Source organism: Chiloscyllium plagiosum, unplaced genomic scaffold, assembly GCF_037043375.1.
Source record: "Chiloscyllium plagiosum isolate Xiang-an unplaced genomic scaffold, Cpla_swu_hap1 HiC_scaffold_40, whole genome shotgun sequence".
NCBI lineage: Eukaryota > Metazoa > Chordata > Chondrichthyes > Orectolobiformes > Hemiscylliidae > Chiloscyllium > Chiloscyllium plagiosum.
In genome coordinates this window covers 7,244,057-7,260,181 of record NW_028270178.1, presented here as the reverse complement: position 1 = coordinate 7,260,181, position 16,125 = coordinate 7,244,057, and the positions used below count along the sequence as shown (strand labels likewise).

Below are 16,125 nucleotides of genomic sequence, written 5' to 3'. Positions count from 1 at the left end.
GACCATGTCACTCTTATCCCTTCATACGCCCATGCATATGCCTTTAGAAGTGTTGTAATTGTACCAGCCCCCACCATTTAGTCTGGCAGTTCATTCCATCCACTCAACACCTTCTGCATGAAAAGGTTGCCCAGTTGGTAGTTTTTAAGTTATTCCCCTCTAATCTTAAATCGATGCTCTCTACCTTTTGACTACTCAACACTATTCATAAGACCACCTAGACCATGCCCCTCATTATTTTGTAAACTTTACTAAACTTCAGCCTCTGACAGTCCAGCGAAAATAACCCCTGCCCATTCAGCCTCTCACTGAAACACAAACACTCCAAACCTGGCGATATCTTTGTAAATTCTTACTGAACCCTTTCAAGTTTAACAACATCTTTCCTGTAGCAGGTAGAGCAGAACTGAATGCTGTATTGCAATAGTGGCGTAACCAATGTCCGATACAAGACCTCTCAAATACTAGATTCAATGCACTGACCAGTAAAAGCATATGTGCCAAATGCCTTCTTCACTAAAATGTCCACCTGCAACTCCACCTTCAAGGAACAATGAACCTGTACCCCCAAGGACTCTTTGTGCACAAGATTCCGCTTCGGATTTTGTTGGAAACTGGGAAAGTAATTGTTGGGCCTCTTGTTGAGATATTTGTTCATTAATATTCACAACTGACTTGTCTGAAAACAGGAGGGTGGCTAAGGTGATGCCTCTATTTAAGAAAGGTGGTCGGGAAAAGCCAGACGACAATAGACCGGTGAGCCTGACAGCAGTCGTGGGCAAGTTGTTGGAGGGGGGTTCTCAGGAATAGGGCTTACATGTATTTGGAAAAGCCAGGACTGATTCGGGATAATCAACATGGCTTTGTGCGTGGAAACTCATTCCTTGCTAACTTGAAATGCTTTCATGTTTCAAATTCTCAGGGTGTACAGAAGGGGAGTGCTAAATGTTTGATCATTTGTTGATCTAAACTGTGGAGTAATTCAATGCCTGTCGTTCATAACATGAGGATATACAATTGTGGAGGCAATCGGAGTTGTCGAGGCTCCAACACACAATACCTACGTGTTGCAATCCGTGCCTTAGTTAGGTATCTCCCATTCTTTTGTGGGTGCAGTTGTCTTATGAGAAAATCCAGCCAGTCTGAGTAACCTGTAAAGCAAGTAAAATTAACTACTGTGGACACCCTCCCAAAAAGAAATTGAGTTACATGACCTTGTTTCTGTGAGCAATCTGTTGCTCATTTTTTCCCTAGCTCTTTTAAAAACTGTGAATGGTTCATTTAGAGAAAGCTTTCAATCTTTAGCTGAGATTCTTTAAACTTCACATGACATGGGACAGCAATTATCTTTGTATCATTGCTTATAGTCTGGGCTCAGGCACAGGTAATGTTTGTTCAGTATCTTGAATCTCTTTTTTTTCCCTTTCTCTCCCTTACAGTTTGTCTCATGATTATTGTAATCTTATCTCGGTGCAGGTGTGGTCTTTCTACATGCACTACTCGCTTTCTGGTGGCCATGGCAGTGTCTGATCTACTGTTCCTTGTTTTTCATTTTGTACTCTACAAATTTCCACGTTATTATTATGCACAGTGTTACCTGGACATCACTCCTGTTTGTAGTGTAGTCTGTGTCCTGAGCAGGTTGACCATTGATTGTTCTGTCTGCTTCACCATTGCCTTTTCTTTTGATCGATTTGTCGCCATTTGTTTTCATGAGATGAAATCTCAGTATTGCACAGAGAAAACTGCAACGAGGGTTCTCGCAACAATGTGCATTTTCTTTTCTTTAAAGAACATTCCCAATTACTTTCGATTTAAACCTGGGGTGATTCTCAACAATGTCCCATGGTATTGTTCTACAAGACGCAGTTATTTTAAAGACCATCGTTGGGAAAGTTTTAAATTTTTTGAAAATTTGTTAACACCTCTTTTACCATTAAGTTTTATTCTGTTTATCAACGCTCTGACAGCCAAACATATTTTCGAGGCCATTAAGGTGCGTAAGGGACTGATGGATCAGAGAAAAATGCAGAATGACCCAGAGGTAGAGAGCAGACAGAGTTCTATGATTTTGCTTTTTGCCACATCCAGCAGCTTCATTCTTCTCTGGTTGGGGTATATTTTATTTCGCCTTCGATTCGCTGGTCACTTGGATCCTGCTGCTTTTCCTCTCTTTCTACAAATTATATATATGCTGCGGAACCTAAGTTGTTGCACAAATGCAGTTATTTATGTGGTGATGCAGAAGAAATTCAGAGACCAGTTAAAGTATGCCACGAAATAACCAGTTTTAAAAATAATTCAATTGATGAACAAATCAAGCAACTGAGAGCCAATATTAGTTGCACCAAATAATTTAACAAGGAATCCACGTGAGGTATGGGCCGAAAGGAGAGGGAGGAGCAGCAGCATTTATTCCAGATAATCATAGACATTTTCAGGATGTAAACGTACCCTTCGGTCAAACTCAAGCATGCCGACCAAATATCCGAACATAATCTAGTCCAATTTGCGTGCACTTGGCCCAAATCCCTCTAAACCTTTCTTATTCATTTACTCATCCAGATGCCTCTTAACCGTTGTAATTATACCAGACTCCACCACTTCCTCTGGCAACTCATTCCATACACGCAACACCATCTGCATAGAAATGATGTCCCTTAGATCTCTTTTACATCATTCCCCTCCGAAACCTATGCCCTCTACTTGTCGATATTCCCACCTCAGGGAAAAAAAAACTTTGTCTATTTACCCTAAACATTCCTCTAATGATTTTATAAACCTTGAGATGGTTACCCATCATCCTCTGATTCCCCAGGGAAAATAGTCACAGCCTATTCGACACCTCCTTATAGCTCAAATCCTCCAAACCTAGCAACGTATTGGAAAGATTTTCTGAAGCTTTCCAAGTTGCATGACATCCTTTCTATAGGAGTGAGAGCAGAACTTTATGCAGAATTCCAAAAGTGGCTAAACCATTGCCCTATACAGTCACAACATGACCTCCCAACTCCTGTTCTCAGTGCACTGACCAATAAAGGAAAGCATACTAAAAGTCTTCTTCACTATCCTATCTACCTGCGACTCCACTTACAAGAAACGATGAACCTGCCCTCCAACGGTCTCTTTTGAGACTGGACCAGATTGGAACTGGTGTTGGGGAATGAGTCAGCCCAGGTGGTAGAAGTTGCTGTGGGGGCATTTCATTGGAAACAGTGACCACAATTCGATACGTTTTAGAATACCCGTAGGCAAAGATGAGAGTGGTCCTAAGGGAAGAGTACTAAATTGGGCCAAGTCCAATTATATCAAAATTAGGCAGGAGATGGCATCCTTAAACACAGGTGAGGTGCTGGAGGACTGGAGGGTTGCTCATGTTGTCCCTCTGTACAAGAAGGGTGGTAGGGTTATTCTGGGTAACCACTGACTAGTGAGCCTGACGTCAGTGGTGGGAAATTTGCTGGACAAGGTACTGAGGGATAGGAACTATTTATATTTAGAAACGAATGGGCTTATCAATGATAGGCAACATGGTTTTGTGCGGGGGAGATCATGTCTTACCAACTTAATAGAGTTCTTTGAGGAAGTGACCAAGTTGATAGATGAAGGAAGAACTGTTGATGTCATACACATGGACTTTAGTAAGGCGTTTGATAAGGTTCCCCATGGTAGACTAATGGAGAAAGTGAAGTCACATGGTATGCAGGGTGTTCTAGCTAGGTGGATAAAGAACTAGCTGAGCAACAGGAGTCAGAGAGTAGTAGTTGAAGGGAGTTTCTCGAAATGGAGAAAGGTGACCAGTGGTGTTCCACAGGGGTCAGTTCTGAGGCCACTGTTGTTTGTGATATACATAAATGATCTGGAAGAGGGCACTGTTGGTATAATCAGCAAGTTTGCAGATGACACAAAGATTGGTGGAGTAGCAAAAGCATAAGGGACTGTCAAAGAATACAGGAAAATATATATAGACTGGCGAGTTGGGCAGAGAAGTGGCAGGTGGAATTCAATCCAGGCAAATGTGAGGTGATGCATTTTGACAAGTCTAATTCGAGAGAGAATTACACAGTGAACGGAAGAGCCTTGGGAATAGTTGATGAGCAGAGAGATCTGGGAGTGCAGATCCATTTTACCCTGAAGGTGGCTGCACAGGTGGACAGAGTGGTCAAGAAGGCATATGGTATTAGATTAGATTAGATTTCCTACAGTGTGGAAACAGGTCTTTCGACTCAACAAGTCCACTCCAACCCTCTGAAGAGTAACCCACCCAGACCCATTTCCCTCTGACTAACGCACCTAACCTATGGGCAATTTAGCATGACCAATTCACCTGACCTGCACATCTTTGGATTGTGGGAGGAAACAGGAGCACCCGGAGGAAACCCACGCGGACACGGGGAGAACGTGCAAACTCCACACAGACAGTCGCCCAAGGCTGGAATTGAACTTGGCACCCTGGTGCTGTGAGGCAGCAATGCGAACCATTGAGCCACCGTGCTGCTCCCAAAATGGCTTCTTCATTGCTAAATTAGATTGCAAAGTAACAGTTAATTCTAAATTGCAACTCGAGACAAAATGGTTCCCTGCGCCTACGTGCTTGCCATATGCTTGCCTTCATCGGACGGGGTGATGATCAGTGGACTTCTCGATTCGACAATTGGTCAATAAACACACCTGTAAATGACTCTTTGTTTAACATGCAAACAATCATTTATTGTATGTTACAGCGCTGGGTTGGCAGACTCTGATTCACCCAGCAGTATGAAAACTTCTTGGCAATCAAAAGAATCCAACAACCTTACAGAGTCTGCATGAGGTTTATATACATTATTCATCATCAGACATGGAACGTAATTGCATAGTAACAACCAATCAATACATGATATCACTTCATGGGTAGTTGCTTGAACTAATGATATTGATTAAGTCATAATGGTTTATGTCATCTTTACAAAGATTCGCAGCTGGCAAAATGTGGTTTAGTATTTCCTCTATGAGGACTCGCAGCTAGCAAGTGTGGTTCGTATTTCCTCATCTTATCCATCTACTGCTTCATGCTGATGGCATTAGTGGTTAGTTATTTATATAGCTTTAGGGACTAGCTGTACGTGGTCATGTAGATGCATGGAACCATTTTGTCTCGAGTTGCAATTTAGAACTAACTGTTACTTTGCAATCTAATTTCGCAATACAGAAGCCACTTTGTGCCACTCCTTTAACCATTTTGTCCTACCTTCCCAGAGGCCCATATCCTCAGGGGTATTGAGTAAAGGAACTGGCAGGTCATGTTAAATTTGTACACGATGTTGCTTTGGCCACATTGAGAATACAGTTCTGGTCGCCACATTACCAAAAGAAAGTGGACGCTTTGGAGAGGGTGCGGAGAAGTTTCACGAGGATGTTGCCCGGTATGGAAGGTGCAATCTATGAAGACAGATTGAATAGGTTTGGCTTGTTTTCATGAGAAAAAAAAGGAGATTGAGGGAGGACCTGATTGAGGTTTGCAAAATCATGAAGTGTAGAGACAGGGTAGATAGAAAAAAGCTTTTTCCCGGAATTAGGATACAATAACAAGAGGTCACGCTTTCAAGGTGTGAGGTGAAAAGTTGAAGGGGGATACATGCGGCAAATACTTTACACAGAGGGCGGTGGGTGTCTGGAACACGTTGCCAGCAGAGGTGGTAGAGGCAGGCACAGGAGATTCATTTAAGGTGGGTCTGGACAGATGTATGAGTAGGTGGGGAGAAGAGGGATAAAGATGCTGAAGAATTGGGCTACAGGTTTAGACAGTAGATTTGGATCAGCTCAGGCTTGGAGGGCCGAAGGGCCTGTTCCTGAGCTGCAAATTTTCTTTGTTCTCAAACCCTGATTGATCCATTAAAATCACTGAACCTACTGAAGCAACCCCCTGGAGCAGGGACTGCCACTAATGGAAATGAATGAGTATGAGAGACCATTAAAGAGCTGGGACAAATCAAAATGGTGACCATCACAACTGTAATCTCACTAGATCCTTTCTTAACTTCATATCTCTCTAATTTTTCTTCTTTTCTCTCTGTATCTCCCTTTGTCTCTGTCTCTCACTCTCTCCATCTCACTCTATCAATGCTTTTCTCTGTTAAACTCTCTTTCTTTCTCTCTATCTCTCTCTCTCTGTGTCTTTCTTTCTCTCACTGACAGCCTATCCTTTTGTCTTTTTTTTATCTCTTACATCTTTTTTCTCGCTTTGTGCATGTTCTTTCCCACTCTCTTTCTTTCTTGTGCTCTCGCTTTCTCTCCATCTCTTTCATTTCTTCTGTATTTTTGTCTTTCAATCCTGAAATTGCCAGCACCGCCCCTTTCAATGTTGTACAACTCCCACTCCAGCAAACTTTGCACTCTCCCACACTTAGCACCTCCCCACGATGGCCCATGTCGACTTGCTATGCACTGTGTAGCTTCATCTCCGCTGAATTCTCCCACTATAGTTTCCCTTTACACAGCTAATGTATACAAACACCCCTCTGTATCTCCATTGTTCACAATATCTTTCCCTCACGCCAATTCCCAGTACCTGGGGTGGAGAACAAATTAAGCACACGCAGAGACGAATCTGTCCTTTCACTACCTACTGTAATGTCATAGACTCACAGTGTCACAGCGGACAAATATAGATTCTTCAGTCCAACCAATCCACACCAACCAGGTTACAAAACGAAACTCGTCCCACCTCCTTGTCCTTGGCTCATAGATGTCCAAACCTTTCCTATTCACTGTGACGATGCTGCTCCATCGACACGGTTATCTTGTCCTTGGAATTTTTTTTCAAGAGGGATCGTAAAGGCAGAGATTCTGATATGTCTGGAAATATCTACTTGAAAAAGCTTTAAGACTTCTATTGAAAAAAAATCTTGCACAATGAAAATGGGGTGGTCCGTTCTCTCAGTTCAGGGTTTTTTGAGGTTTGGCTTGAATTTGATTTGGTTTTTGCAAGCAGTCTGTTGAAAGCTGCTGGTCAAGTTTCAGCTGCAGGCCCGGAGAAACAGCTGCTGGGAAAAAAGGAGGCTCCGTGCTGGACCTTTATCTCTCTCCTGTAAGAAACTGTCTGTGAATTTAACCGTTTGCCAAGGGGATGTTATGGGATATTGCAGGAAATCGGAACAGCTCTTTGTTAAGTTGCGTTTTTGTGTCGGTTGGGGGTTTTCAAATAATTAGGTTATTCTAAAGTGAAGTTTCTTTTCTTTGTGTGTAAATAAATTCTGCTTTGCTTAAAACCGAATGGCTTGACCAGTTGCGTCGCTTCTGGACTATTCACCTTACATCTGCTTAAAACAACGAGAAACGTTAGGGCCTGGGCTACCTTTTTGAATTGATTTACGGGGGTCTGACCTGGTCCATCATATTCACGAACGTATTCAAATGTCTTTAATCATCGTAACTCTACTTGCATCCACTACTTTCAGGCTGTCTGCCTGGCCTCACACTCATTCTTGAAACATTTGGATAACAAGACTATCTCTGTCAGGCTCATAATCATTGACTAAAACTTGATACACGATAATTCCAACCAAATTAATATTCAAACTCCAAGACCCGGGTCTCTGCTCTGTTCTCTGTGACTGGATTCTCGACTTCCTCACCCACAGAACAAAATTGGTGAGAACAGGTAACAGCACCTCCTCCAGTGGCACAGTGGTTAGCACTGCTGCCTCACAGCGCCGGAGACCCGGGTTCAATTCCCGCCTCAAGTTTGCACATTCTCCCCGTGTCTGCGTGGGTTTCCTCCGGGTGCTCCGGTTTCCTTCCACAGTCCAAAAATGTGCAGGTCAGGTGAATTGGCCGTGCGAAACTGCCCGTAGTGTTAGGTGACGGGGTAAATGTAGGGGAATGGGTCTGGGTGGGTTGCGCTTCGGCGGGTCGGTGTGGACTTGTTGGGCCGAAGGGCCTGTTTCCACACTGTAAGTAATCTAATCCTCAAGATGGCAGCCTGCAAATCTGTTTACTCAGCAGCTTTCTATAATACCTTCACACTCATGACTGTGTGGTCAAATTTCATTCTAACTCCATTGGCAACTTCACTGATGACACCGCCGTTGTAGGCTGGATCTTAAACAATGACAAGACAGAATGCCAGAAAGAGATGAGGTGATTGGTGGTGAGGTGTCAAGACAGCAACCTCTACCTCAACGTCAGCGAAATGAAAGAGCTGGCCATTGACTTCAGAACATTGAGAGGAGGTGTGCCTCTGTCTGCATCAATAGAACTGAGGTGCAGGTAGTCTAGTGCATCTCGTTCCAAAGAGTAACGATCACGAACAATCTGTCCTCGTCCACCACATTGACGTGACAGTTCAGAAAGCACAACAATGCCTCTAGTTCTGAAGGAGGCTAAGGCAATTTAGCATGTCCATGAAGACTCTTTCCACTTTTTGTAGATGCACCACAGAAAGCCTTGTATCCTGATCCATCACGGCTTGGTATGGCAGCTGCTCTTCCCAGGGTCATAAGAAATTACAGAGGGTTGTAAACACAGTCCATCATTCAAGCCAACCTTCCAACCATTGACTTATAGAGTCATAGAGCTGTACAGCATGGAAACAGACTCTTCAGTTCAACTCGTCCATGCTGACCAGATGTTCTAAGTTAATGTAGCCCCATTTGCCAGCATTGGACCCATATCCATCTAAACCCTTCTTATTACTATACCCATCCAGATGTCTGTTAAGTTTTGTTATTGAGCCAATCTCCACCAAATCCTCTGACAGTCCATTCAAGACACGCACCATTCTCTGGGTGAAAAGTTGATCCTTACGTCCATTTTGAATCTTTCCCCTCTCAACTTAAAACTATGACACCCGGTTTTGGATATCCCCTGCCCCAGCGAAAAGACCTTGGCTATTCACCCTATCCATGCCCCTCCCGATTTTATAAACTTCGATAAGGTCACCCCTCAGTCTCTGATGCTCCACAGGAAATAGCCTCAGGCCATTCAGCCTGCTCCCAAAAGCTCAAGTGCTTGAGTTTCCTCGCTGCCTTGGGATAAAGCCCATGGAATGGAAGACCCCTCTACTTCAGTTATGATCTCTTCCAATTTTGCCATCAAGGAGACGATGCATGAAGCAACAGATTCAAGGACAGCTTCTTCCCTGCTGTTGCTAGAATACTGAATGGAAATTTCAAATTTAATATTGATCTAACTCTCTGTGCACTTTCTCAGCAACTGTAACATTATATTCCTTGCTCTGTTGTATTACGCTTATGAACTTTAGATAGTATCATCTGCTTGTATTGCATGCAACACAAAACATTTCAATGTACTGAGGGTAATGAAACAAGAATAGGTCAAAACACTTTCTCTGGCAGTTCATTCCAAATGCGAACCGCTCTCTGTGTAAAAAACGTTGCCCCTTGTCCTTTTTTATATCTTTTTCCTCTCAACGTAATGATAAACCCCCAGTTTTGAACTCCACCATCCTGGGCGGGGGAGGGGGGGGGGGATCTCGTCTTTCTCATTTTTAATTACCCTCATGGTTTTATAAACCTCAATAACGTCACCCCTCAACCTACAATGCTTCAGTGAAAGCAGTCCAAATCTTATCAAGTCTGTTTGCGTTTTGAAGTCCTCCTTTCCTGGCATCATCTTGGGTAATCTTTCATGAACTCTCTCCATTTTAATAATATCCTTCCGATAACAGGGTGACTGGAATGTAAACATTAATCTAGAAGCTGCCTCACCAACATCCTGCAGAACCTCAACAAATGCCCCAACTCCGAAACAGAGACATGATGCTGGCATGAGGAAAGGCATTACCATCTCATCCACAAATGGAAGGGGGTACGACAGCAGACTGACCCCACTGTGTCTCTGTCACTGCCTTTTCAGCCTCTCCCTGTAGCTCAAATCTTCCAACCCTGGCAACATCTTGAAAACCTTTTCTGAGCCCTTTCAAGTATCACAACATCCTTTTGATAGGAACGAGACCAGAATTGCATGCAATATTCCAAACTGGCCAAACCAACGCCCTGTACAACTATAATATGACCTCCCAACTCCTATACTCAGTGCTCTGGCCAATAAAGTTAAAAATTACACAACATTGGGTTATAGTCCAACAGGTCTATTTGGAAGCTTCAGCTTTCAGAGCGCTGATCCTTTATCAGGTGGTTGTCTTCTTCCTCAGGCATGAAAAGATTTGGTATGACAGTGAATAACCTCGCCAATTTTTATAGGTGTGCCACCGAGAGCATTCTATCTGGATGTTTCACTACCTGGTAAGGTAACCTTACCATTCAAGATTGGAGACGGTTACAGAGAGTGGTGAACCTGGCCTGGGCAATCACAAAGGCCAACCTCCCATCCATAGAATCCACCGACCAGGCCCACTGTCAGGGAAAGGCCGCCAGCATTCTCAAAGATCCATCCCACCCTGGCAATGTTTTTCTACAACCTCTGCCATCGGGGAGAAGGTACAGAAGCCTGAACACAAGCACCAGCCGGTTTCAAAACAGTTTGTACCCTACTGTTGTTAGAATACTGAACGGACTCAAACTCTTAGCATTCGCCTGCACCTATTTTTTTTTGTTTTTGCTGCTGTTTACCCTCTATTTACTTACGTATGCTATTTAACTATGTAATCTGCCTGTACTGCTTGCAAAACAAAGCTTTTCACTGTGTCTTAGCACACGTTGACAATAAATTCAATTCAATTCAAATAAACCTGTTGTGACTATAACCTGGTGTAGTATGATTTTCAACTTTGTACACCCCAGTCCGATACCAGCACCTCCAAATCCTGACCAATAAAGGAAAACATACCAAATGCCTTCTGCATTATCCTATCTACCCGTGACTCTACTTTCAATGATATATGAACCTGCACACCAAGGTCTCTGTGCAGCAACACTCCCTAGGACCTTACCATTAAGTGTACAAGTCCTGCTAAGATGTTTATCTCTACATCATATTAGTGAACTGACAGCAAGTAGCTTCTTAGCTTAGTCCCCAAATTGATTTGTCAGAACCATTTTAATATTCAAAACTAATGGTGACAGTCAGAGTTCAGAGACACCAAGAGTGCCTTGTCAGTTGGCACCACTCTGCCTGAAAATGGAGTCAGCTTTCTGATCAACTGCTATGACAAAAAGAAAACCTTAGTATTGTGCCAGAAAAAATGAAAGCAACCTCTGTTCACATTTGACTGCGGAGCCTCATACCAGATAAGTGTTCTCGCATTCACCTTCTCACCATTTCCTGAATACCTGGTAAATGTTTTCGTCTAAAACCGCTTGCTTTTCTTGTTTGTCTGGGTTCGAAAGAACATATATTTTAACCATACTAAGAATGTTTCTTTTAACCATTCTCTACTATATATGTATGAACAGAAGGATTATATTTTAGTCGGCACTGTAAAAGTCCTGTGCTGATTAATCTGCTGTTTTTCTTCAATAAACAATAATCACCATTTCTCTCTCGATGGATTATATTTCTCACCCTGTTCACTTCAGACACCGATTATGACTTGAGAGAAAAATGTGACAAAGTAGTGCAAGTTAGAATTTCAATTTTGTCAAATCATTAGATTACATTAGATTCCCTACAGTGTGGAAACAGGCCCTTCGGGCCCGACAAGTCCACACCGACCCTCCAAAGAGTAACCCACCCAGATGCATTTCCCTCTGACCAATACACCTAACACTATGGGCAATTTGGAATGGCCAATTCACCTGACCTGCACATCTTTGGACTGTGGGAGGAAACCAGAGCAACCAGAAGAAACCCACGCAGACACGGGGAGAATGCGCAAACTCCACACAGACCAGTCGCCCAAGGCTAGAATTGAACCTGGGACCCTGGTGCCCTGAGGTAGCAGTGCGAATCCCTGAGCCATCGTGCCACCCCGTGGATTATGTTTCTCATATTATTCACTTCAGACACCGATTATGACTTGAGAGAAAAAAGTGACAAAATAGTGCAAGTTAAAATTTCAATTCTGTCAAATCATTAAGCTTCTTGCCTGGAACTCCTGAAAATACACTTTACACAAAACTACTGCAACCACTCCCTATCTCTCACTGTCTAATCTCACTGGAGGCAGGAGGTGGGGAAAGCTCCATCTGCCCTGGGTCTGTCACTATCTGATCAAAATACACAGAATATTTATGGTGCAGAAGGAGGCTGTTCGGTCCATCGTGCCCATGCCAGCACTATTACTTAGTTCAGTTCTATAATCTAGTTCCAATCTCTTCCCCTTTACCCAAACCTTGGGATATCCGAAAAAAAACCATTGGTCCCAATATTGATCCCACCAGTAACTTCAATTCAAATCTTCCTCCAACCATAAAATCTCTTTTGACTGTGGGATGTAGGTAAAGTAGTGTTACTTCTGCAATTATAATTACTTATACAAAGTAAATGAACTCACACCAGTGTATAATTGTTTCAGCCAAGAGCTGAGTCAACAAGAATGGAAACTATGTGGAGGAAATACATAATTGTTTTTGTATTAGCTAAAATTGTATGCAAGAATGGAACGTGACTGCAAAACAATGGTAGATATTAGTGGGCGGCAAGGTGGCACAGTGGTTAGCACTGCTGCCTCACAGCGCCACAGACCCGGGTTCAATTCCCACCTCAGGCGACTGTGTGGAGTTTGCGCGTTCTCCCCGTGTCTGCGTGGGTTTCCTCCGGGTGCTCCGGTTTCCTCCCACAGTCCAAAGATGTGCAGGTCAGGTGAATTGGCCATGCTAAATTGTCCGTAGTGTTAGGTAAGGTTAGGTAAATGTAGGGGTATGGGTGGTTTGCGGGTTGGTGTGGGCCTGTTGGGCCGAAGGGCCTGTTTCCACACTGTAAAGTAATCTAAATTACAGATGAATAGATAAGATGCTGTGAGGGGAGGAAGTTAAGCTAGATACGCATGTACAAACAGTTGGTATAAACATCTGTTTCCCACTTTTTACAGAAACACAGGAACAAACCCCAATTAAAAGGGTCATAAGGATCAGTACGGTAGGGGAAGGCACAGATGGAGGGAGTAGATAATGGTGAAGGAAGAATATGCCGAACAATGACCCACAGCGGGATGAGGTCAAATGGCCTTGTGAGGCCAGAAATAAGCATTTTGTCACAGACAAGGCTGGATAAGGCAAGAGATAAACAGGAGTGATGGGGCCAGTCTTAGGGAAGTGGAGGATGTAAACAGGGGAGGAGCAATGAAAAATAGAAACCAAATTACATAAATCTTGTGTATTAGTTGAATTCAGTGTGTGTGTCCCTTGCCTTGTAGACAGTGGACATCACACCCTCTTGCAAGAATAAAATATATGACATTACTGATTCAGATTTTGTCTCGGACTGAAATTATTGAAGTATGTGAGCGTTGTTTCTCACATGACCATTACTGTCTTTCCTACCACTCAGTCAGTTTTGTATCCATGTTGCCACTGACTCTCACTCCATGACCTATAACCTTCCTCAAGTTTGTTGTCTTGCACCTTCTGAAAATCCATGCATACCACATCAGTAGCATTGCTCTCATCAACCCGCATGCGCAGTGCCAAGCTCGGAGCCACCACTCCCCAGGGTTTCTGCGGGTTTGAATGCCCCGCATGCGCAGTGCCAATCCCCGAGAGAGCACTCCCCAGGGTTTCTGCGGGTTTGAATGTCCCGCATGCGCAGTGCCAAGCCGCGAGACACCATGCCCCGGGTTTCCCGCGTGTTGCGGGATTGAATGTCCCGCATGCGCGGTGACAAGCCCCCGAGCCGCCCCTCCCCGGGGCTCCTGCGTGTTGCGGGATTGAAGGCCCCGCATGCGCAGGGACAAGCCCCCGAGCAGCCCCTCCCCGGGGCTCCTGCGTGTTGCGGGATTGAACGTCCCGCATGCGTGGTGACAAGCCCCCGTTTGGGCCTAATGCTGGCAAATGGGACTCAATCAGGTTCAGGTATCTGGTCAGCATGGACGAGTTGGGCCTAAGGGTCTGCTTCACTTCTGTAAAATTTGAGCGAGGACATACTGTCAGAACAATGTAGAGACAGCTCAACACTGATTCTGAGTGCTGTACCTGTCTTGGGAGCACTTGATGCTGACACTAGGGAGAATTGGGGGATATTGCGTTAGGGTAATGTATATGAATCTCTACTCTGTGTCTAATTGGGTGCTGTACGTGACGTAGTATAAAGTGCTACTGTCAGAAATTAAATATACCAGACAACAGAGAGAGTTTGACACTTTATTTGTCACAGGACAATTCATATATTATCCCGAGCACAAAGAGACACAGAGTCATGGCTTCATACTCGCCAGCATTGCACATTGGGTTCACCAGGTCAAAGTTGCTGATCGTTGAAGTGAAGCCTGTCGCTGATATTTAACCAGGATGTCCTTCACCCTGCTAGCTTTCAAATTCAGTTCCAGCAGGAAGACACTGCATTTTCCAATCTGAAATGTATTCAGTGAGGTAGCATTCACAAACCTCAGGCATAGAAAATATCGAAGAATTCTAGACTCTTTGAGAAACTTGTCTTCACTTCATCTCAATCCCACATCAGGTGCTTCGGAGCAGGAATGCTGACTGATTTGCCTCAGCTCTCTCTCTAACCCGGGGATCACTGGAGAGTGAGCAGGAGCAGGAACGCTGACTGATTTGCCCCAGATCTCTCTCTAAACCAGGGGATCACTGGACAGTGATCAGGAGCAGGAACCCTGACTGATTTGCCCCAGCTCTCTCTCTAACCCAGGGGATCACTGGACAGTGATAAGGAGTGCTGACTGATTTCCACCCTGCCTCTAACACAGGAATCTCTGGAAAGTAATCAGGAGCAGGAATCCTGGTCCATCCCCTATCTCTAACCCATGGGATGACTGGACAGAAATCAGGGTCAGTCCAAAGATGTGCGGATGAGGTGGGGTGACCAGGCTGAATTTACCGGAGTAGGTGGATTAACCATGCACCCTCCTCAAGAATTATTAGCTTTGTTTGTAACCGATGGTGGAATTTCACAGTCCGTACAAAGCCTGCTCTGATGTATTGTATAAGGCCCCGTGATTAGAAAGTCTCTGATGTCCCTTTATGGTGGAACTTCTTTCTGTGATTAAAAAGAATATTAATGAGTTGGACTGGAGAATGTATCCTGTCACAGAAAGCGGGAAATGTAAACTCTTGGCCTCTGAAATAAAGCAGATCATGTTGAGAAACTGACAAGCTGAGGCAGCATCCAGAGAGAGAGAAGGGAATAGTGTGATGGATAGGCTAATGTTTGAGTTATGGGCGACTTCAGCAGAACTGACAGACGTTAGAAAAGTATATAATTTTGCATCAAGTGCTGAAGTGTGAATGGGATAATCTGGGGTTGATGGAGGCTGCAGAGATGAAATGACGAAAGGTTTCATGGAACCAAATCCAAACGGATTGGTCATTGGTTCATTGATGAACACACGGACCCAGAAAATTGGAGCAGGAGGAGATCAGTCGTATGATAGTGGCTGATTTTCGACTTCAAATCCTGCTCCCTCCCCATGCCCTGTGATTCCCTGAGACACCAGCAATCTGTGTACTCCAATTTGAAATGTACTCCGTGAGGCAGCATCCACAACCCTCAGCAATAGAAAATATCTGTGACTTGGATATTCTTTGAGAAAATTGTCTTTGCTTCATCTCAATCCCAGCTGCGGCCCATGTGGGTGCCCATGGTCTGAAGGAAGTGGGAGGATTCCAAGGAGAAGTCGTTGGAGGTGAGGACCAGTTACAACAATTGAATGAGTGTGTTGGTGGAGGGGTGTGGGTTGGGTAGGGAAGAGATGAAGAAACGGAAGGCTTGGAGGCCTTCTCCATGTGTACAAGGTCTCCATGGTAGAGGAACGTGCACAAGGTCTCCATGGTGGGTGAACGTATACAGGGTCTCCATGGTGGATGAACGTGTACAAGGTCCCCATGGTGGGTGAACGTGTACAAGTTCTCCATGGTGGGTGAATGTGTACAAGGTCTCCAAGGTGGATGAACGTGTACAAGGACTGGATGTCCATGGTGAAGATGAAGCATTAGAGGCCAGGGTAACAAACGTCATGGCGGAGATGGACGGTGTGGGTGATATCCCAAATGTAGGTGGGGATTTCCTAGACGAAGGGGCACAGGACGGTGTTGAGATGTGAGGAGA

The 16,125-nt window shown here is 44.2% G+C and overlaps 1 pseudogene; it reads right to left on the bottom strand.

Annotated features, from left to right (window-relative positions):
• Positions 1-13,520, bottom strand: part of LOC148138300 (uncharacterized) — a 69,529-nt pseudogene extending 56,009 nt beyond the window's left edge.
• Positions 13,521-16,125: the final 2,605 nt, after the last annotated feature.